The following is a 24,884-nucleotide window of genomic DNA, read 5'->3' on the forward strand; positions in this document are numbered from 1 at the left end:
AATAAGGCGTTTTTTCTGCTCCGTGAACCGTGACTGGAGAAGTTCATACTGTATGTGAGCAGATTTTTTTCGTTTAGACATCAATATAAGACATAAGAAGTCATTTACACCAACTTAGCAAGCAGAACAAAAAATGATAACTTGAAGCATCAAAGCCGTATTTTCCGTCAAGTCACAAATGTTCGTCTCTATCTTCCGCAATCTACTGCCAATAATTGTCCAATTTATGGAATGGAAGTGCAAATAATTACACGGTTAGATGGAACTCACATGGCAACAGAGTTCCTGTTAACATTCTCAGTCAATTTATGAACTGCTCACCAGCTCTTAAAGGTGGGGCCAATGTTGACATTTGAAATCACCAAAACAAACACGCCCCTAACCCAAATGGGTGTCACCCCTGTTTTGATAGCTCCGCCCACACATAGATACGCAACCCAGGCAACTATTATGGCGGAACCTGCTGGGGCAGCTGGCCGAGGGGATATTTTTATCAATAAATGAACTCAATGAGTAATACTATGCTAATACAAATGTGTTTTTGTAGTACTGTGTGTTGTACCGTGAAAGGTTTAGCTCAGTTTCACTCGGAAGACGTTCAGTTCTCTCCAGCGCTGGAAAGCTGATCCTATAATAACACGGGTCCTGCTTCTTGCCTTATATTAAGCCTTTTTTGCCTTCCGTTTTTATCCGCCATGTCAATGTTTAAATCGCTTTCGGCTAATGTCTGACATGCGCACATGAACACTCTCTTCGCCACATATTGACAAGACCCGCCCCTTTCTGCTCATTGGCTACACGTTTGTTTTGTTTGTCGGCCCGACTCAGTTTTCTGAAGCATTTCTCAAACATCGTAAACCCCATCTTTAAGTGTATTCTACTACCCGGTGTACGGTGGTCCCAAGCAGCACTCTGACATGTACAGTATGTTTCAACGATGGGAATCAGAACGTCAGTCAGTCAGAAAGGAAAGAAATGTCTCTTCAAGGCTGGACCACTTAAATTTTATAGTTCTTCATTCATTTATTTCAAGTAACTGCTTTATCCCTGGTCTGTGTTGCACTGGAACTGAAGGATACCCCAAGAAATCTGGGCATGAGGAAGATATACACTCTGGACGGGACACCACACACACATACTGTATAGTCTAAGCAGTTCTAAGCTTCTGAAGATGCACTGTACAGCAAATAAATGCGTCCTTCACGGCCAGCAATAACGAAATGTGTCCTCTGCATAGATAAGGAGAGGAAAATTAATCTCTAATTAGAGGTGAAATATCCGTAACGGCATGGCATCAGCACTGAAAGGTGAAAAGGAAATGAACTAGCATAGGGACATTTTTGGATGCACTGGTGTATAAGAAGCTTACAGAATACAGGTCGGTAGTACGGTCTCACACAGGCCTCGAGGCAAAGTACGTCTACCGTGCACGCTCCGTAGAGCAGCGTTTCAGAAAGAACACAGACAGACAGAGGGGAAAAAAATGCTTTCATTCTTATTCTGCCTCATCACTTCAACCTACAAGCATGTTAGATGTAGGTCAGTGGAGGAGAAGAGAAGGAAAGAGAAAAAGAGTGCGTCAGTGTCGCATATCCGTAACCTCCACAAATACACACGGTTCTTTAATTTCATCCAGCAATTTTATCACTCCTCCTTGTTCATAGCTGCTAAGATCTGTGCAGTGATACAGTATTCAAAAACAAACAATTCTGGTCATGCATTCATCTGTTCTGGTTCTCCATCCATTTAGATTTCCCTCTTTTACAATAACATACAGACACACACCTTTTGTTCACAGAGAAATCCTTTCTACGCTACACGGCCATCTATATACAGTAAACCCATATGAAGTCTGGCTCGCCGTCTCTAATCTATCACAAACAGCTGGTCCTAATGTAAAAGTGCTACACCATTTCTGTATATGAAGCGATTCCTCACCTTCTGGCTCCAATCACTAGTATTTCCCTGCTGTCAGAAGTGAATCTTCTGTATATTATTTCTCACAAATGATGAACCTCAGTCCTTGGAGATAGAAATAAACGGTATTTGGAGAAATATATCTGAGATAGGAAATGAAAAGTCTCGCTGGTGCAAGAACGTGGTGCACGTCAATCACCGGTCAGCTTAGTAACATTATTCGGTAGAACAGTATTTAATATTTTATTAAAAGGTCTTCTGCCCCATTTATAACATGCTTTCACAATAAATAATTGCATGAATTACTGAATCATTTTTTTTTTTAAACACAAAGAATTGTGTCCAAGGAATAAACAGATACACACAAACATTAATGTATACGGTATGTCAGTCTTGCATCCCAGCAGATGAATACAGTGATGCCTCACACACCTCCTCCATGGCAGCATGACCAAACTGCTGCCCACCGTGTCCTACAGGTCTCAAAGCATGCTTTATCTCTCTCTCATCATCAGGATTCAGCCGTAGCCCAGTCGCAACTGGGGGTCCTACACACTACACAGCGCTCACAACATGACAGAGGTTCTCATTCATGGCTGAATTTAAATGGTAAACCATTAATAATGAATAAAACACTGAAGTATGTGATATGAATATGAGTGTCCATCATTCAATTCAGAACCAGCTCTGATGCCCATATTTATAAGTTATATAAAGTTATAGAAGGGGAATTATTTAAAAACCGCACTGGCATCAGATGAGGATGAGTCTGGTGTTCTTTAAGGGTTCTTCCTCATGTCATGGTTTTTTTTCTTGCCACCATCAGCTCTGCTTTGCTCATTAGGGACAATATTTTTATATATTGCTTTGAGACATTGATGTTCTTTGTTAAAAGCGCTATACAAATATAACCGAACCAAACTGAGTTGAATGTGATGTGATGCAGCCTGAAACAAATCAGTTACTGTAACTCTGCCCCCAAGTTCATTCATATTCTATAACTGCACAGCCCAAAGTGTTTTATTCTAATCATTATACCAATGAAATTTGCAGAATACAGATTTTATTTATTAATAATAAATTTCAGTTCAGTTTGTGATTACAGAACATGTTACGTCCTGTTATCGCTTACAATATAGCATTTATTATTATTATTATTATTATTATTATTATTATTAATTCATCTTCTACCGCTTATCCGAACTACCTCGGGTCACGGCGAGCCTGTGCCTATCTCAGGCGTCATCGGGCATCAAGGCAGGATACACCCTAGACGGAGTGCCAACCCATCGCAGGGCACACACACACACACACTCTCATTCACTCACACAATCACACACTACGGACAATTTTCCAGAGATGCCAATCAACCTACCATGCATGTCTTTGGACCGGGGGAGGAAACCGGAGTACCTGGAGGAAACCCCTGAGGCACAGGGAGAACATGCAAACTCCACACACACAAGGCGGAGGCGGGAATCGAACCCCCAACCCTGGAGGTGTGATGCTAACCACTAAGCCACCGTGCCCCCATATTATTATTATTATTATTATTATTATTATTATTAATAATAATAATAATAATAATAATAATAATAATACAGAAAAATAAAGTCCTCTTTCGTGAAGACTCCCATGATCAAAATCTAGTTTAGTGTTACAAAGCAATGACACTGGAGACCAGAGGTGGGAGTAAGTCACACATGTGCAAGTCACAAGTAAGTCTCAAGTCATGAATGTCAAGTCAAAGTCAAGTCGAGTCTTTTTTTAATATTTGTCAAGCAAGTCTCAAGTCTCAAATTTGCGACTTAAGTCTGACTCGAGTCAAGTCATATGACTCGAGTCCCCCATCTCTGCTGGAGACTCCATCCATAAATCTCCATTCAAAAAACTTTACCATAATAAAAGCTTTTATTTTTTTATTATTTGTTCACCATTATACAAAAATCACAACAGGGTTTGCAGACCAGACTTGAATACAATGTTTTTCTTCATGGTTTCAGTTGTGGATATAAAAAAAAAAAAAAATAATTGAATATTGCATAATCTGTGTATTTTTTGTGAAAGAGAATGGAAAGGATGAACACAAACACATGTGCTGTCTAAACAATATGTACTCACGCACACTTAGCCCTAATATAGAAACAAAGATAATACATAAGCGTGTTGGCGTAATGGCTCACTGGAGACCTCGTCAATTTCTCCCTTCAACCCGATTCACACACATAAAAACAGAAACTCGGAGCGTACTCACATTCCTAACTCATTTCTGCTCCGTGTGTTTTTCCCGTGAACACAGGAATGGGAGCTGAGTTAAAGTCTGAACTGAGAAATAACCATCACTAACCGTGTAATAGAGAGCCTAGGATAATTTCATGGCGCATTTACAAGGGGACACATTCCACCGTTGCACTCGTCGTTTGAAAGCAAGCTCTGTTTGCTTTTAGCATAGAGTGTAGGCTTGTGTAACACGGGAATGCTCATGTGGGATGACACAAAAGACACACAAAACAAAAAAGCATTCGGAGATGCCAGTTCCAAAAAAGTCCTCCGACTCTTGATGGGGCACAGGGACAAACTGTCCGGGTGGTATCCTAAAATCTAAACAAGATGTGTTCTTCAAACTTGTGTAATTTTACATACACACCCTACTGTGCCTACGTGCGCTAAAGACGATGAGCAAGATTGTTAGGAATGACAAACCCAGCCATCCTTCCTTTTTTTCCCCCCAGTCCGTCTCCTCAGCCTTTCCAGCCCCTCTAAATGATTTCCTCTTCATCCCTTCGTCAGATAAAGATCTGGCCTGAAAAGGAGGAAAGCCTTGGATAGGAGAACATTTTAGTTTTTTTCAGCATATAACCCTGTGCCAAAAGGTCTTCTGGATCAGCCAACACTTTTGTGAAGGCAGGCAGGTCAGGATTTAGTCTGCGGAAATTTCACTACAGACGAACCCGTATTTTGAAGCCATGCACGCAGGAGCCAAGTGAATTACTTCATCTAATAGTGCATCAGAGATCTATTTTACATGTCTGCGGCAAACTATCTGCATATCAGAGGCTTTGTGTCCCACATCATCTTGCCACATTTCGTCTGCTCGCTCTAGGCTTCATTCCTAACAAACAGCTTATAGGACTTGTGGGCTACATTAAATGTTTTTTTTTGCTCTGGAAGCGTAAATATTTCAGTTAAATCTGGGGAAAGTGGGGATTCACAAGGCATCTCGGTAAAAGCCGTTTCATTCGCTCATTGTCTACTAAAGATTAAAACCATGTCCACATCTGCTGTGGAGCCCAGAACTCAATTTCATCCTGCATGCAATCCAAAATTTTGGAGAGGGAAAAAAAAAATCCCCCTAAATGCGTTCTTCTGATTTGCTTTAACAGGAATCCTTGCAGTAAAAACAAATCAAATATATAATATTGTGATTTTTTTTTCATAGGCTTATGAAAAAGCAATTCAAGTTTCATAGATGGGAGGGATGAACTGTCTAAAAATACTTTAATTTACCTCAGCTGTACAATGAACAATCTGTGGAGAGAACTTTTTATTTAAAGGTGTAGTCAGCAATTTTGAAGATCACTGTTTTGAAATTTCAAATCCAGAAACATCCAGAAACAGAAACTACCTCTATTTTTGACAGACAATTAACAGACAATATTACTGACAGCAAAGTGGTTGACGTTCTCACCGTTTGGAAGCTTGTGGTTTATACAAGACATTTTATTAAAACTAGCATAACATGACGGGAGGGCACGGTGGCTTTGTGGTTAGCACGTTCACCTCACACCTCCAGGGTTGGGGGTTCGATTCCCGCCTCCGCCTTGTGTGTGTGGAGTTTGCATGTTCTCCCCGTGCCTCGGGGGTTTCCTCCGGGTACTCCGGTTTCCTCCCCCGGTCCAAAGACATGCATGGTAGGTTGATTGGCATCTCTGGAAAAATGTCCGTAGTGTGCGATTGTGTGAGTGAATGAGAGTGTGTGTGTGTGTGCCCTGCGATGGGTTGGCACTCCGTCCAGGGTGTATCCTGCCTTGATGCCCGATGACGCCTGAGATAGGCACAGGCTCCCCGTGACCCGAGGTAGTTCGGATAAGCGGTAGAAAATGAGTGAGTGAGTGAGTGAACATAACATGACAAAAACCTAACCAAATTAAAAGACATTTTAGCTGAAATTCTTGTTTTAAGATGTAGTTTGTGATTTTGTTTTGAAGAAAAATGAACATCCTTAATTTTTAAATGAACATCCAGTATGATGGGTACCTCCTGGGTTTGCTTTCTTAACAGACATTCTACAGAATCTTCCATATTACTAAAGACTTACAAGTCTCTGATACCGCCGTTAGCCCTTTCACATAAGTGGTGGTTCGGAGATAATTAAAATCAAGAAGCCCATGGAATAAATGGTAGATTACCACACATCCATTTAGAGATGCAGTTTCAAGTATGTGGGATCAGAGTTAAAAATGTAGTACTACTGACCTACTTTTCAGCTGGCAAATCCATCTGTTGCTGTGAGAACCTGCAAATAGTGTGGGGTAAAAATGAAATGGATGCTATTTATGCTAGCGTCTACATTCCGCGTGCCTTCCATTGTACATGCCAATGTTTCATCATGGCTCTTGTGGAACCTGATGGCTCACATCACACTCTATCGGATATCAGATCCGTTATCAAGCATCTCATTCGTGGGGGTAGAAAATCGCTTTCTTTTCTTTGTTTTGATTTTGAGGTCTATGTAAATGTTAAAGCACAGTCATACGGCTAGCTAGAAGTGACATGCTGTTAGCCAAAATATTCACTTTATGTTACTATTCTGTACTTGTGCTTAACCAAACTAACTATGGACTTTAATCCTCAGTGACCTCCCAACCTTAAACCAAGACCAAGACCATGTTTTAACTAAAAATATAACAGCTGCTCAATTGTTGAAATTTTCCAATGTGTCTTGAGGCAATAGCATCACATCCCGTCGTCTCCTCTTTCTAGTGCTTCCAGGCGTATGTTATGTCAGCTCACTGGCAGGATGGCACAAACCTTCACTTCTGGCTGGTCACCAAGGACTTCCGCTATTTGCCTTAGTCAGATAATCCCAGGCAAAAGGTGGCCTTGGCATTTTAGCATCATATATTACTAAGCTGTGTCATGTTCCTATAAGGTGAGAGGTTAACAGCTGCCTGCTGAAGAACAGAGGTCTGCAGGGCTGTTCATAATGGCTGGAATGTGCGCATCAAGCATTTACACCATGCCTTGTAGCCGAGACTACCTCTAGCCGAGACTGCCTTCAAAATACAGCGAAGCAAAGCTCTTTTGTCAAACTGTATGACACAATTATAAGCTTATATATTATAAGCCTCTAGTATGTGCCAGTGGCACAATGACTTCCTTTTTCTATAGTCGTCTGGGGACTTCCAAATGACATCAGCTTTAATATCACAGTATTTCAACCCTTGAGCATTTCCTGTAATATTTTAGGACCGGACTGGCCAAACTCTGTACCTCCACACACATATCAAGCAGTAGCCTAATATTACTTAATCCATAGTCAACAAAGCATATAAATATCCATCGATAGAAATTATACTGTGCTGCTTATAAAAATTCAGGTCTTCTTTAAGAGTGCTAATTGATGTTCTTCACCAACTTCCCATCTTTTCTCAGTGCATCTGTAAAAGCATCAAGCTTGAGCTATCACTGCCCAAAGATGAAGATCTGCCATGATGGGCTTCATAGTTTTAATGAGAAAATCAATGGTTGGTGGAGTTATATCTAGATATTAAGCTTTATATTTAAGCTTCCACTACCTAAATAAAAGTAGGCTGGTCTGCCATGACAAGCTTTTTCGTTTCAAAATGAAAATCAGAGTCTTGAGGTTAAAGCTTTAGGAATCTGTAGAGGTGTCACTGGGTCAGGGAGGGGTAAAGTTTAAGCCCTGGGTATATATTTTATGATCTCTGGAAGTGTTGTAAAGGAAAGGATCAAGGCCGGTGAAACACTGACCCTGAGTTTATGCTCTCTTGTGGGGTCCAATGTGGTACAGAGGCTAGTGGAGTGCAGAGCCTGAGTTGAAGGCACTAGGCTTTTTGGAAGAGTGACTGTTTGCACCAGGTTGCACAGATGCACTTTATGTGGCTAGGACTAACTTACTTAAGTCCTTAGCTCTGTCTTTGTTCTATGTAGCACCATGGTCCTGGAGAAACGTTGTCTCATTTCACTGTGTACTTACTGCATCAGCTATATATGGTTGAAATGACAATAAAAGCTTCTTGACTTGACAAGAAAAGATATTAGGCTGGGGAATGTAGATCAGCTGAATTACAATGGTCCCTGGAGCATTGCCTGGCATTTAAAGGCACATGCCAATTTAAAATAAGCCCATTCCCAGAGTCATCACCAAGCATCCTTTAATTCTCCCCAGTTCCAACTAGAATCCCACAATTCCCATTTGGATAGCGATGTTGCATGATTGTACCACAGACCGCTGTCTGAGCCACACTTCCTAAGAGACCAACAATTGTGATCAGCAGCTTCCATGTGTCAGTTAATCAACTCCTCCAGACAAAATAATTTCCAAAGGCAGTCTCTTACATGCAGTTGAGCTCAGGCCACTCAGTTCTGTATACTCTGTGGAATATTTCAATTAAATCTAGACACTCTAAGGAACAGGATCTTTATGTCCCGATACAGAATACAGCAACCCTAGGAGATTTACATTTCATCCCATTTGCAACAACAGAACTGAGACAGATGTGTCTCAACCGTAGTCGTTCATCTACTGCGAAAGCAGGTTTATACATTCATATTTGAAACGTTCCAGCGGGAAAGCTTTTGAAAAGCTCATTTTATTTGGAAGAAGTCCTCTTTGGCAGCCTGGACTTTAAACAGTGGCATTCGTTCTATTTAAAGCTTTGCGTGCTGCAAATGCATCTGGATCCTGTTCTAAACTGCCCACTCTGGATCTTCTTTCAGGCACGGCAAACCACGGACATCAACAGTGTGATCGGATTGCAGAATGTGTACTCACCCCTTTCAGAAAGTAAGTCCTGAAGATCTTTCATCTTGCAACCTTCATACTGTATATACCCGAAGCAACACAAAACGTTCGTTTATAAAAGTTCGTTTGAAAGTACAGCACTGCTCCTACTTGACTGAATCCTTCCTTTTGTCAAGATCCACCTTACCTCTGAATATCGAAAGTACTTGAAATGATATTCCGGATCCAGCCTGAGCCTGCCACTTCTCTGTGGACTACTGCGCCAAAGCCTGCATTACAGGCACTGTAGCTGTTGACATTACTCCCTCCTTCTACTTTTTATCCTTGCCTCCCTCTCTCCCTCTCTGGCTTTTGTGCCTTCTCTCTCTGTCCCATCCTCTTTTGTATACTGACCTCAGCATATACTGTAACAGCATGCATGTGTTTATTAGACACTATGGGAAGTGAGCAGGATGAAAGGAAGTGACCCTTTCACAGTTTGCACTTCCCACTAACCCCACTCCTCCCATAACCATCACTAATCCTCAGCAAGCACATTCCCCAGCCCAGCTCGATAGCGGAAGTGGGCTTGGGGATCATGGAACACCCAGAGGAACTCCTTTCCTGTGCCGTACGTTCCTTAGACATACACACAGACACATCCACAAATGCATGCTTAAATCCAGACTCAGCTTGGCACAATTAAATGACTAAGCAAATAGCGGACCGGAGAATTCAGGAAACGTCGACGAGTGACGAGCACATCAGACGAGTGACAAAACAAAGCTGTTCTGGAGATGTCACGTCTACGCTATTTGTCTACACGTGCATTAGGATAGAAATCAGATAAGTGTCGCCACATCATCTCCTCAAGGACCATGGCAATTACCTTATCACTATAAATCAGAGGTCTGGGAAGTCAAAGAGAGATGCTGTCAGTAATTCAAGACTCCCTTTGTGAATATCTTTGCTACTCATGTTGAAAGTATTAACACAAATTCTAACATCGTGCAGTGTGGTGGAGAATGGGGTTTTACACCTGCCAATTATTGGACGATTTCTTTTACACTTTGCCAAAAACAAAAAAAAAAAAGTCAGTTTTTCTGACTCTCAGGAAAGTGCAGCTCAGGTTAAAGTAGGGGCTGAAAAATCATCTTCTCCTAATCTAAGGGAGAAAAGCAGCTGGCTTGTCTTAAGTGACCTCTAACCTTCCATGACACACAGCAGGTTTGGTTCAAAGTCAGAGCTTTTTAACATTGTACGCTAAGGTTGAAATCAGTAAATCAGGTAACGCAGTTACTGTAACTGTAAAAAACTGTAACGCAGTTACTTTTGACAGTAACTAACACTCTAACGCATTACTTTTTAAATAAAGTAACTCCGTTACCGTTACCATATGGTGCGTTTGTCCGTTGAACTTTTTTAATTCATTTTGGCTGAAGCGTAACCTACAGCCTAACCTGTTTACAGCAGCGACGCATTGTAGGATTGGTGGATGCCAACCACTGTAAACACGAAGACGCCGCACTGTGGGCGTGTTTCCGTTTATTCGAGTATGTGCGGCAGTAATGGTGAGTCAAGGCGAGAGCAAGACGAGTTTCTCAAAGTGGAAATATGCTCATTATTTCTTTAAAAAAAGTAACTACAAAGTTACTTTTAACAGTAAAGCGTTACTTTTTGGTGTAAGTAATCAACAAAGTAATTGAGTTACTTATTGAATGAAGTAACTAGTAACTGTAACTAGTTACTATTTCTTAGTAACTAGCACAACACTGGTCGTGTCATGTATTGTGCAGGTTTAGTTAGCAATATTGACACGAAACCGCAGTTACCTTATGTTTACGCAGCTTAAATAAAAGCTGATAATATGAATTTCATATACTTGAATTATATAAATGTATCTATTAAATGAACATTTTTGTACATCTTAAAGGAAAAGTGTGCAGTTTTGTTAATGTTCTACTCAATAGCTCTCTTTCTACAGAGATATTAAAATTTCGATGATTAGTGCATACCCAGTGTATTTGTATTTAGTGTTTGTATTGTAAAAAATTTCATATTTTTTTTAAATATTTGTATTATATATTTTTTAGAAATATTAAAACATCGTAGCACAGCACAGGTGACACGTAATAATTCAACACTTGAAATGGATGCTTAAATACTTTGGTCAGCATCGAAACTACTTACATTTTGACCTTTTAAATTATGCTAATGTTTCAGCTTTGGTCCCTATGGCATGTAGTATCGATCCAGATCAATAGAGCCACCCATATAGGTGCTGACTCTCGCTTGGACAAATTAGTTACTCTGTCATGGCAAGAAACGAATGCATTTTTACTTATATAGCTGGAGAGAACGATTTATTCACTGTTCTTTATAACAAAAACATGAATATACAAAAAAATCCAATTACATTGATGAACGTTCATGGCCTTGTCTCCTTTGAAATGGTGCTACATACAATTCCTAAATGCATTCTTTATTATCTCTAGCGACTCGGATATTATTTCAGTTTCTAGTCTCTTCCTTTTCTGTCTCTTACTGCCTTGTTTTGTAAATAACAATATTTAATTTCTAAGGACAGAAAAATGGCTTCCAATATAATATAACCCTAATGAGGAGAGAAATTCCATTCTGCTCAGATCTATTTGTGTGGCACTAGCCGTCCTCTCCCAACACGGGTGTGTTTTGTTTTGATCCATCGTTATTATAGCATGCACTTTCCAGTGAAAGAAAATGAGAGGGCAGACGCAGTCATCTTCGACACCATGATGTTATGCAAGATGCTAGGTGGGGAGACCGCAGCAGAAGTGGTCACAGTCCAACGCAACAGAGCTCGTCACAGACGTGCAAACAAGCATGGTGAACTTGTGCTACACTGGAGATGATTATAGTGTACTCTTACAGTAGAGCAGCCAGCAACACAAACACGCAGAACGCAAAAAACAAGGAACGTTAGATAACAATGAATGCTAAATTTACCCATGCTCCATCACCACTACTTAAGGAATCTGATTAGCTGATTTACCTGATCAGTAATCCATGATGAACCTCCATTTGATCAGTGTCATATGTGTCATATTGACAAGTTATTTGAAACACAAAGTTCCATGTACCATCCTAAATGAAATAATTTGCTAGTGTTTCTGGAAGACTAGAAATCTAAGGTTTTCCCTCTCAGAAAGGGTTTAAAGGAAGCAAAGAACCCTACACAAGGGACCCTTAAGGAATCTGAATTTAAAACCAAGTATTTGAATTGGAAGTCCCAAAAGTAAAATGGTTTATGAGCGGTGTACATTAAAATCAGGTAACGTGCCATGGGCATGTTTTCTACCACTCTTACCACTTACCAAAATAATTACAGCGATCAAACCCAATAAAATACAACAAGAGACAGAGCTTCTTTGCTTAATAGTAGGCTTGGAAGCCATGCCTTCAAATACCCGTAACACAGCAATCCAAACTGCATGGATGACAGCATTTTAGGAATTACTGGAAGCTGGTAAAGATCTGGACAGTATTCTTAGTTCCTGCACAGTACACTCAAATATACTGTCAGTTTTACAGAAACACCCAACAGTATATTCTTGCTTCTGTTCTGGATACAGCAAAAAGGCTGTCTGTAGTCGACAAATCAGCGTTCCTTTAATTCAGTCTGAGTCAAAAGGTGTTAAGAGTGCCGAAAATGGGAAGCAAGGCAGAAACATTCTTTCAAACTGCAAAATAAGTAAATCACTGGCATTCACAGACTGACCTCAAGAGCCATGAACCTCTTCTAACCTCTATTTATCACCAAGCCCAAAATGGCTTAAACAGACAGTGCATCGTTCTCTTGTCTGTGCCTTTTCTCTCAGGAGCCAGGATTGAGCCCTGTGGTACACCGTGTGAGCTCTACAGATTAAAAAAAAAAAAACCCACACCAAATGAGCAGAGTCACACCAAAACCAACCTGCCTTCGTAGAAATAAAAAAATTATCTGTATGAGGATTATTAATAAAAATGTGATTTGTTTCTAGAGCATGTGTGTATGTAACGTTATGCCTGATTGCAAGAAATGGGTTACGCTGTTAGAAGGCTTTGACCTCTAGCTGCCAATCATCATCACTCACCTTTCTGGGGCAGAAAAATCATGCTAATTGGTGAAATAACAGAGTGTTGACAAAAGAGTCATCCAAATATAGAAGCTGAGCCATTTAGCCATTTTTTTGTATCCCATTTAATGAATAACATGCTGTTCTGACTGGTCATGTGGCTCATGTGGCAACATTTGGTCAAGGTACAGCTGAACAAAAAGTTTTCAGTGACATCTTAAAATGCAATAACAATTCTAGAAAATAAAAAAAAGAGTATACTATAGCAGACTTTCAGAGGTTAACGTTCATTTCTGGATTATGCAGACTGTGAATATCTAATACAAATTCAGATTCAGTTGTTGTTCTTCATTAATCAGAAAACATTCAGTGTATTCAAAATATCTCAAAAAAGTAGTCCTGGTTATTACAAAGATCCAAACAAGGACACCTAGAAGAACCAGGAAACAGTATTCTACACTATATGGCCAAAGGTAGGATTGTAATTTCCCTTCACTGAACTTAAAGGCTCACACCAGTTCCTGCTTGACAATGCAACTGTGCACAAAGCCAGCTCTATTAAGACACGGCTTGCCAAAATGAGTAAAAAAACTCTAGTGTACTGCACATACCACTGCTTCCAACTCAACCCCACTGAACACTTTTGGGATAAACTGGAGCACAGATTGTACCTCAGACCTTCTCACCCAACATCATCGCCTGGTGTCACTACTGCTCTTGTGGCTGAATGAACACAAATCCCCAAAGCCATACTGCAAAATCTAGCACCCAGAATAGTGGAGGTTATTATAACAATAATGTCAGGTTAATTCAAAATCCACAGATGTGATAAACAGGTGTCCACAAACAAAAGACATTAAAACTTAACTTTATCACACATTTATGTAGCAACAAATTGCTCTCAACCCTTGGACACACAATACAATAGTTATCCTAAGAGATAATTATAAGATTTTGCATACTTTTTGATTAAATACATTATAGACTATTACAGCTGAAAAGTAATGATCACACTAATGATTAGGAACCATACATTGCTCAACGTAAATTTCTTAGCTGACCAAACCTTCACAAATACAAGTGCTTCCCTGTTACTTGGAGACAGCAATATCCAAACAAACACAGAATACACCCGGATGGTTCCAACCTTTGGCAACTTCAACCCAGCTTTTTTCCTGTCTTGTCATGTGGTTGTGGTAGTTTTACAAATTTATGTTGTTCAGGAACTCGCCTTCCTGCCACAACCCAATTAGCCCAAATAGTCTGTTTTGCATTTATAGAGTCCAGCTACTCTACTGTCAAACCCATTGCACAAGTTTTCTTTATATACTTCTTACATTAGCGGTGTCCAATCTTATCCACAAAGGGCTAGTGTGGGTGCAGGTTTTCATTCCAACCAAGCAGAAGCCACACCTGATTCCACCTGTTTAATCAGTTGTTCTTGGCTTTTAGTAGACTCTGGTGTGGCTTCTGCTTGGTTGGAATGAAAACCTGCACCCACACCGGCCCTTTCCGGATAAGATCGGACACCGCTGTCTTGCATTGATGTATTCGGTCTTAAATATCACTGCATGTCAATGACTATCAAGAGCTATTCATTAACAATTACTGTAAATGTGTAAACTTGCTTACAGTTTACACTTGCTGCAACAAACCTGACATTAGATCAGGAAGCAGGAAATTAGAGTCTAAACCACTTCCAAGCAGTGATCCTTTCTGCCATATAAATCTGCAACCTAGAGCTTGACAGCACAACCTCTTTTTTTAGCAATAATTACAGTAAAAGTTGCATGTTCTAATGCTTACTTTAAAAATTAATGGAATATTGTTTACAGTTTCTATTTGGGTTGAGCTAAGCAAGCAAACCAGAATTACACTGCCACAGGTCTAGATACATGGGTCAAACAGCATGATATTCAAAACCATTCAATTTTACAAACACCAAAGGACCAATTTGATAGCTATGTCCTTTACCAAGGTAACTTTTAACCTTACTTTTATAAGCACAATAAAAGCACACAGGTTTTAAAGTGTTCCATGTGTAGAATTCTCGAAACATATAAATCAGCACCCACATGTCCATAAACTGCAGAGTTGTGTTGCAGATACAAGACACGTGGAAATACGAGACTGGTTCATGGCTGGATGTCTGCGGACATCTGTGTATTACATACATCTCTTCTGATGCCACATCTGCAAGTCATCATCTGTATAACAAGGAGTCCCAAGAAACAGGTGTACGTCTCAGATCGTGACCTCCTGGGTGACCTTGGGGTTCTGATGAAGCAAGGGTGCATTGAAATGAGTGAACCTTGTCTGAAGACATGGAGATTAAGGAGTCTGCTGCCCTTGTGTATCCACTTGATTAAGTCACAACAATGTAGACAAATAGGAAGTGTTTACATGAAGCTTCGCAAGGGAGGCATATCATCTGTAAACAGCTGTCAGGGGAAAAAATCTCAGCAATGTGTTTATAAGAGGCAGAAAAACAGTTTAGTGTTGACATGCTCGTCTGAAATTAGCAAATCACCAGGAAAAGGGAGGTTAACAATACAGTTATCGTCATGAAATCAAAGGCTGACATTCTTCTAACGATGCCATTACACACAGCATCGGTAGAGTCCATTTTTTGTGATTTCATCCATATCCATATCCTATACCTAAATTAGGCTACAGCCTCTAGAATAGGAACATCTTGTTTTTTTCTGACTGAGCAGTAACATCACCTAATTTAACCCTATGTCTAAAAACTAAAACAAACACTTCCTGTTTATTTTTTAGAGATGCCGAGTACAATCTGTTCGGATTGGGTAAGCAACAAAGTCGCCTATTCCCTAAAGACTTAGCAGTAGAAACTAGAGAATGATTGTACATCTTGAGTCAATCACAAGATCAGAAGTGTGACCTCCAACACAATATGCTAGACATTTCCTATACATCTATGCTAGTCGAAACAGCTTAACGTCGATATGTTGTTGCATGCTTATATCAAGAACGCATGAATTCATAAATTCTTAGAACAAAAAAATAAATAAAAAAATAAACACCTTAAAACACTATAAAGGTTGGTGCTTTAGCAGAACCTAGTCATTTTAAATCTTCTTTTAGTATTTCCTCGAAAGCTGCATCCCCAAAACTTTGTACCAAGTATTTGTACCACTGCCTAGACTGAACTTCATGAGTAAGAAATAAATAAGGACATACCAAACTCATCCGTTGTCATTCTGAACAACCTTGTGCTCCAGATACTAGAACAAGAGCTTAACATTTTTGTCTTTTTTTATATTAGTACTTCTAATGAAATAGAGGAAACCCTCTGACCCTCAACACTGCTCAGGCACATGTGTCTCCTGGTCCTCCCGGGCAAAAGCCCCCACTTGTCCAGCACTTTATCAGATTTACTATGGCTTTCAACACAGGACAGCATGTTCCTCGCACGTTCTTAGCAATGTTTTGCAATGTTCACATTCCTCAGGAACAAGCAAAGCACCGATCTTTGACCTTGGCTTCAACAGCTTCAAAATGGACATCCAAGTGCTGCTCTGATATGGACCAGAAGGATCAGTTATTTAGCCAAACGGTCTCATAAACATTACCATAAACATTAGATCAAATATGGTGTCCATGGAATGTATGAATACAAATGTACGAAGTATCTGCATGTGACTGTTTTTATATTTAAAGCATATTTACAGATAACTCTTTTTACCTGAGAACAAAACAGTAAATTTGCTCCTGTTTTGGTGTGCCCATGTTCAGTATTGAATTTCTTTGCAATGTCACAGTCCACAGTGGAGATTAATGGCTCGTATAAAAGTAGACACTCAGAATTAAGAACTTGTAGGTGTTACTCTTTTTACCTAACCTACTAGGAGCTACTAGTTTTTTTAATACAAATGTTTAAATGTTTAAAGAAAATGATGATATCAAACCCGTTTCTGCTCTACAATTTCTAGGTGTTATCTTCACCCACTAAAATCCTGTGTTTATATTGACTAAAAATCTCCGATAAGTCGATTTACAAGTGTCATTGTACTGGTAAAAAGGATTATACAATAATAAGACTAAAGACAATTAATCAAATTTTAGACAAGGTTCTAGAAAGCATGGCTTTTGAAATTTTTCAATTTTCAATTCTACAATATGACTCCTTAACCATATTATAGATTCATCCTTCCTGCCATAAACATGCTCATACATTGAGAGGTTATGCTAAAGTGCTCAGGAGGTGAATGTTGGTGTGCAAGGTGCCAAGCAATGAACTGGTGTCCTATTCAAGGTACATCAATAAACAACAATCAAAACGTTCTGCAACGGTTAAATTATCTGATGTTGGAAACTTTTTAGAATACAAAAAAAGATCCACAACCCTGACCAGAATAAAATGAATTTAAACTGAAGTGAGTATGGATACACAAATGAGCCAGAGGAACAACAGTGACTGCACTCTTCACCGGGAGCAGTAAACGAGTGAGGGAGTAAACGATACAGTGATGGAAAAAGGGGAAAAGGGTCTGCTCTGCCGAGGATGAGGGAGTTCTTTGTGCTTATTTCTGGGGAGTGTTGATTTGAAGCAGCTGTGCCTGCCAGACTTCTCAACCGTAGCCACGCGACACTTCTGCAGGCAAGCTTCAGGAGAGTCTTGCTCCACCTCCTCCACCTCTTACGAACACAGCTCCCTCTCTGAGCATTCATTCAGCATTCAGATCTTCCACAGCAAACTCTGGGCATGTCTCTCCACGTCTTCTAGCTTTCACGCCACGAAAAACAGTGAGGAGTGAATAATTTATATTTAAACCCTGCAGCCCAATCACTAAAACAGCATGCATTAATAGAAGCTTTCAACATTTTTTTTTTTTTCTCAAAAGAACGTAGCGAAACTGCTGAAATGCCAGGATTGCACTTTAATGCGACAGTAAATCCCACAGTAAAACGAACAGGGCCAGCAAAAAATTTATGGAGATCATTTTTTATTATGCAGCCGAGAGAACTGGGTGTATTTGCTCAGTAGCTGTAACTGATGTTATGCATAATTTGACTCACTTTTGTGAGACGCAAAACAATACTGTAATGAAGACTTGGAGCAGTGACTGGATTGAGACTGGGTAATAGAGTGAAATTTCTCCCTAGCCGGTTTATAATTGCAGCCAGTAGCTAGCTTTCCAAAAACAGAGTGCAAAAACACACTCGCAAAATTATCTTTGGAAGAAATAAGAGGATATTCATGCACTTATTCATGCCTGCACCGAAGGCACTAATCCAAATCTGGGTGGGGTTGAGTACAGGCGGCATGAACAAGCAGCTCCCATCAAAAGGCAAGACCAGACAATCCTCTAGCTAAAATACACTTAGATTCAGTTTGTTCTTTGCTTCAGCTATCTTGTTCATAAGACATTTAGTTCTGGCCCTTCAGATTTTTGTACAAGAAAAAAACATGATCACACGTCTTCATGGTGCTAAGCAACATGCCGTGTCCCGCCTGTAAAAGTAACAAGAAACACTCTGCTATTTGCACCAATAAAAAGCACAAAAGCCTCATAAGTCTTGTGTTGTTCTAAAAACATGAAATCTTTTGGGAAAAAATTATATTAAATATTTCTGGAAAGATTCTTTGTTCTATAAAATATAACTTTTGTAAATTCTCCAGCCTGTGTGCATTTGTTTCATGAGAATATTCAAAGCCATGATGTTGAAATTGTCCTATAATTAATCATAAAATTATAATAGTGATGTTGATGCCAAAAAATATTGGTTAGTTTTGATGACTGATGAGTTGAGAACTCGACAATCCAGTATAGGAAACTTCTACACACAATCTTACTAAGAAAATTTTCTTGCATGCTCTCTGCATTAATAGCAAACATTATTATTAAAATATTCATAATCATGTAATACCATAACAGAAAACATGGGCAGGTCATGTAAGATGTGCAGCATTAACGTTATGCCTCTGTTGTAGCTGTTTGTTAGCGTTTCTGAATAGCATTACCACTAATCTTTGCCCTTAAAATAGACCATGAGCCTGCACTAAAAGCAGCTTCACTCTGTAGAAATTTGTCGCTTGAATTTCCAAAAGAACCTCACGTCATGATAATTGTGAGTTTAGATCGTTCTACAATGTATTTTGTGATATGCTCACACGCAGCTGATTTGCCTGATGTTTCATCGGTTTAATCACGACGCCACAAAATAAAAACAAACAGAGAATGACTTATAGCAGCCAGGTATGTAGCCAGCTAATTAGCAAACAAATGTTGTCTAGACATAACATTGCTTTTGTTTCACTGATGCTTGTTTCCGGTTATTTGAGCCGATTTTCTGAAGGAGCCCAAACAGCGATGATTGAAGACGTAAACAGAACGTGGCCAGTTTCTTTAATTGTAGAACTACATTTAGAGGATCTGCATTCTATAACGTTATCAAACAGTCTGATATAGAATTCGAGCTAACTTTATTAAGTTCATCCGACAATGTGAGGAGTAATAGAAAAGTCAGTAACACTACTTATGTACGCTGCTCTATTCACCTTAAATTTCTTCTTTTATTATGTATCTGGTTAATTTTAATAGTGAATTTAACATCCTCTAAGCCACTGCACAACCGTTCCAACCTTTTCCATTTTGGGATGATTGTGTATGTCTGATTCGAATTCCCCAGCATGCTCAGCTTTATATTTCAAGCACATCACTTATTCAGACACAAACAATAAATCAAAAGACTTAACCGCAAAAAATAAAACTAGGTCAATCATCCACCACAGTAGCAATTCAATACTGAATCAGCACACACTGTTCTCATTAAAGCACTCGTACGCGAGTGGCAAGGTCGAGACGTGTTAGCTTGAATGGACAGAACAAAGTTAGTTTAGCATTTCCTGAAATAATAGCACCAACCTGATACATCTATCGCCTTTGTATTACAAATCACGATTTAACATTTGTGTCAATGTTCAGTTCTTTCCATACATCAACATGTCTATGTAATATTAAGGTGTGGTTAATAAAACAATGAATGACTCACCAAGAAAAATAAAAGTGTACAACACTGACAGAACGCTAATGCCAGCACATGGGGATCTGTTCTGACGGAAATGTAAAGATACAGCTCACCCCAACTGGTAAAAAAAATAATAGTAATTTTATAGCAGAATATTTAATTTTGTAGTAGATCATAGTAGAAGTTTTAATACACTGTAAAAGTGAGAATAGGGCTAGGAGCACAAACGCTATTCTTTGTTATGCTATCCATAACAAAAATGAAAAACACACAAAATTTGAAAGATAACAGTACGAGCATGTTTAATGAAATAATACTTTTATTATTAATAATAATAATTCTAAATGAAAAAATAATATGGCTAAACATTGCAAGCTAATGTTTAGTTAACCTAAATGACCTAGTTAACTAGCCAGACTGCAGGCTAATAAACCTTATTAGCATATGAATGAAACTGCTGTCTATCTTGTCAGCTGCTGGCTTTAAACTGATTCTGTTCATTCTGAACCCATCTTGTGAACATCCTCAAGTTTATGTAATCCTAAATTTCCTGTCAGGTTAGCCAATTGTCATTAGTTGACTAGCATTTGTAGAAAAGACTGTAATGAAGAAACTGAAGCATGTAAAACAGAGTGAGGTGGGTGAAGTGACTGATTTTAAAAACTGACAGGATTAAATCATTCAAAAGCTAATGTATGTCCTGTCACTGGTAGCTCGATCTGAGGTAATACTTTAGTTAGAAAAACCATTCAGATGCATCAGTGCTAAACATCATACATCACTTCGGATAAATGATTTATGCTAACGTTGTTTTTTTTTTTGTTTTTTGTTTTTTTAAAGATTTTAGATTTTAAAGAAGGAGATGTAATGCCATTTAGAATATACAGACATGAAAAATAAAATAACTGGTGTAAAGCTTTGAATTTTTGCCTTCCAGGAATACAGGAGCATGATGGGGGGAACAAAAACACTGAAAATGATCATGCTTTCATTATACATGCTACAATTCATTACCCGTTTCCAAGTCTAAAGTTGAGGTCATGTACTTAAGAGAGGTTCTAATGTCTGGATTGGAAAACGGCCTAATACACGTTCAACAGCTATTAGCTATAAGCATTCATTGAAAAGTAATTCAGCTGTAGATTTCTTCTAATGTATTCTGGGTCAAATGGCAAGCAGCAAAGGTGAGGATGGAAAGTTTGATAGTGAAACAAGCAGCGCTTTCTCGGTTTACATTCTGCATTAAATATGACCAAATACTTGCATCCTTTTTTTGCAAAACCATTGGTGAGAAATGGTATCGGAAATGGTAATGGAAGAGAAAGCTGCCAGTAAATAAGAAAAAGTAGTTGGGAAAATTCTCAAGGCTCTTTTTGGATTCTCTGGTAATCTGTCCATGTCAAATATTTCCTGATTAACAGCAGCTCATGGTCTATATCTTCCACATAACGAAAACCCGACACTTAATATTTTTGGGAGCATTGGGAAAACGCTCAATCATAAAAGCACACTCGAAATCTAGATAAGGCACAGCTAGCAGTCTGGATTATGGTGATGTCGGCAGAGTGTTTTAGCATGATCCAGGTTTTATTGGCGTTAATCCCAGACTGAGCATGGCCTGTTGTTTAGTCTGGCCCCTGCTCCCACCACAACCAGGAGGAAACTCAGTGGCATTAATGGTTATTATCCATCAACGTGACTTGCAGTACTGCGAAGTCAAACCGAGCAAGCTTTGCCTTCCATTTTCCTTAGCTCTCTTCTCACTTCGTCACTTTATCCATTTTTACACGGTTACACAGTGAGCAAAGGCTGTCTTGCTCATTATTTTTTCAGTCCAAATCTCTGCCTCTAAGTTTTTAGGTTTGGAGAGTTTAAATTAAAAGTGTTTTTCTCGAAAGGATGAAGGTGAATAAAAAAAAAAAAGGTTTGCTTCGTGCTTTGCCTAACATCCAGCAGCTCAGAGATAAAGAATGTGTAAGATTTCCTGCTCCAAAGCCCACTGCTTCGTACAACATCTCACCGTTTCTGTTCCACAGCCTGTTGCCCAGGCAACCTGGTGGCAAACCGTCAGGACGTGTGTGTGTGTTCCATTGGAGAAAGCCACACGATCATCTTAAAGAGACCACCACACTATTATCAGTGAAAGAACCACCATCATTATTTAAGGCAAGTCATTATCAAATTATAATTCTGTGGGCAAAATTCCTCATTGCCTCACTGGGTTCACTTCTGGAAGGAATGTGTGGAAGTCTTTTCCATACAAGCATCCAAACAAAAAACACACCATCTCAGACTTGACATCTCGAACATATTGGTAACGTGTTTTATCCTGCCATGTACACCACAACCCGAGAGGTCATTTAGTTGCTAATACACACACAGGAATAAAGTTTGTACCTAACTCTTGGCTTGAGACTTTTGTTTATTAGCCATCTTCCTGGATACAGATAACAGATCACGCTGTATTTATGAATCACAGAGGAGAAGCAAGAGGTGTGCAGGGAGGTCCTGGATTCATGCCACATGGAGGATTTACAAACCAACTACCCTTCTGCTGAGGAACCTGGACTGGGTCACATGCACAAGTCACTGTGTATGTTCAAGATCATGCTAACAAATGACAAACTCAAATTATAATAGCAAATTATACCCCAAAATGATATTTCACATGCTTTGAAGCATGACCCCAGGTGCAACCCCAATAAAAGACTGGTGTGCATAGTTTTTTTTTTTATTCTAAGAGCCCTGGCTATTTGAAACCAAGTGTGATGGCAGCTGCTACATGTCTTTGAGGTGGGAATGCTTGAGAACTTTAGCGCAAAAGGAATGGTACGTTTCACTCGACAGTCCATTTGCAATACACCAACAGTGCAGAAGAGGCAAAAGCTGTGCAGTGAGAATGAAAGCTGAAATTGAGGGCCTCATTTTGCTGCACAAACTCTCCGGGGAGGACGTATTTTTATGGCTAGCATGCTTTCTTGCTACAAATGATGCGGTTTGTCACTCAGCTTGCAAGCTTTCCTGACGACGGCGAGAAAGGCCGTTCTCTGGGAGAACAATTTGATGCCTGAAGGAAAAAGTAAAAGGATAACTTGTGTTTTTTAGGATATAATCTTAGCGCTATTAGAGGATTTACACTACATCTTGTCATCGTGTTCATCCATACATGTAACACACAGTAGTCTGAAAAAGGCTATAAACAGCAGTGATGAATGCAGTCTTCTTTGTAATGTATTGTATATAAAGTGTTCAGCCTGTCATTGTTAAACACTCCATGTGTTTTCCAGGCATCTAGTATCTTTGATTTAGCTTTTCTGCCATATTTGTAACTTTATGTATATTTAAAAACCTACATCTGACTTCTGGAATAGAACAAAATGAATATCTCCATATGGACGATCCTCGGATTTTACTAGATTCCAGAAGTTGCTGTTTTTACCTGCATGATTTATGAAATAATCTTCACAGAGTAAGTACAGAGTTATGTGCTTCCAGTGATTTGCAAGGAGATACTTGGCTGAGGGATTCAGATGTGCCCAAGAAAAGTAACGACTTGTTTTGAACTAGGGGTGAATAATTTGATAAATCATTTTTTCCCCATTTCAAATAACAAAAGAAGAACTTAACATGACTCTGCAGGATGTTCCTAGTTTGTGGTACTGTAAACAATCAGGAACCTGGACATCAGGATGCTGTTGGTTTACTGGGGACACTTTATTTGCAACAGGTCGACTCCAGTGTAATAATAGGGAGTAAAGGGAGTGAATACTTATGCAGTCCGGATAATTTTGTGAACTATATTTATTATATATACCTGCACTACAATACCATGGGTTATTGTGTATATTCATGACCTATAATCCCAATTGCGTTTCTTCTTAATACAGCCTTTGAGAAAATGGGGGTGGGGTGGGGGTGGGTTTTTTTTGGGGGTCCCCTAAAAAGCACTGTATTGTGCCATTAATATTAATACATGATTTCAAGGATATTTATCCACCACAAATATATATTAAATAATCATTAAGTTAATTAATTTTAAACAATTAATGGGTGTAGTGGATACATTAGTTGTTAAATGAATTATTAAAGTATTTTTTTTATTATTTGTTTTTTCCTATAAGGGAAAAATGATCTACAATCAATATGAATTATTGGAGCTGCAGAACTGCTGAAGATGAGATACTTTCAGAAGCGTGAACTGTAGCAGTAGATGTCAAAACACACTGAAAGTAAAGAAGCGAAATTGCTGGTTTATAAATAATACTCCCTAAGGTGATACATGGCACTTTTTTTTTTTTATTCAACGTCAGCTTTATGTGAAATACGGAAGCCAACCTTTTAACATTCTCTTTTACTTTTGTTTTTTACCCTAAAACAGGTTTAGCACTTCTGAGCATTATAGGTATGAACTTAATGATTTCAAGTGTCTGGAACTGTGCCATAGACAACAAGGAAAACATGTTAAGAATTGAGTGAAGCAAACATATTGCCCGTATAGTGTCTTGGAAGGAAAATGTCACTAAAACGCATACAACATACTAAATATGAAAGTAAAGACATGCCTAAAAATAACCGTCTTAGCGTAATTTTCCCATGATTCAATCCCATAAAAGAATACAATCCATCTATTCCCCAAGCCAAAGGGCAAACCGTTCAACCGGGACACTAAGGCAGCTCAAAATGACTTTACAAACTCAAAATATCTTACATCCAAAATAACGATTTCTTTTTTTAATGCATGATCAGGTGAAAAAGGCCAAAGTAAACCTGTGGTGCTTAGACATTTCCAAGTTCTACATTGCATCAAGATCTCCATCTCCTCCTTGGCCCCTTCGCCTGGACATCGATCTGAGCAAATTTTCAGGAGCGTTTTGCCAGAGCACTACAGAGGTCCTGAGAAGCCAGAGAGC

At 39.1% G+C, this 24,884-nt stretch overlaps 1 protein-coding gene across 5 annotated transcripts in view; it reads right to left on the reverse strand.

Moving 5' to 3' along the window:
* daam2 (dishevelled associated activator of morphogenesis 2) overlaps positions 1–24,884 on the reverse strand; it is a 103,400-nt gene that overhangs the window by 67,967 nt on the left and 10,549 nt on the right. The window contains exons 1-2 of one of the 5 annotated variants that reach the window (XM_060879242.1): positions 9,093–9,247; positions 8,936–8,984 (exon numbers count right to left, since the gene is read on the reverse strand). The exons of 2 other annotated variants lie outside the window; for them this stretch is intronic. The gene's annotated coding sequence lies outside the window, so the exon portion shown is untranslated. Of the gene's footprint in view, positions 1–8,935; positions 9,069–9,092; positions 9,248–24,884 lie in introns of those variants that run through there. 2 more of the 5 variants (XM_060879243.1, XM_060879244.1) reach the window with 2 other exon arrangements.

This window comes from Tachysurus vachellii, chromosome 10 (assembly GCF_030014155.1).
Source record: "Tachysurus vachellii isolate PV-2020 chromosome 10, HZAU_Pvac_v1, whole genome shotgun sequence".
Taxonomy (NCBI): domain Eukaryota; kingdom Metazoa; phylum Chordata; class Actinopteri; order Siluriformes; family Bagridae; genus Tachysurus; species Tachysurus vachellii.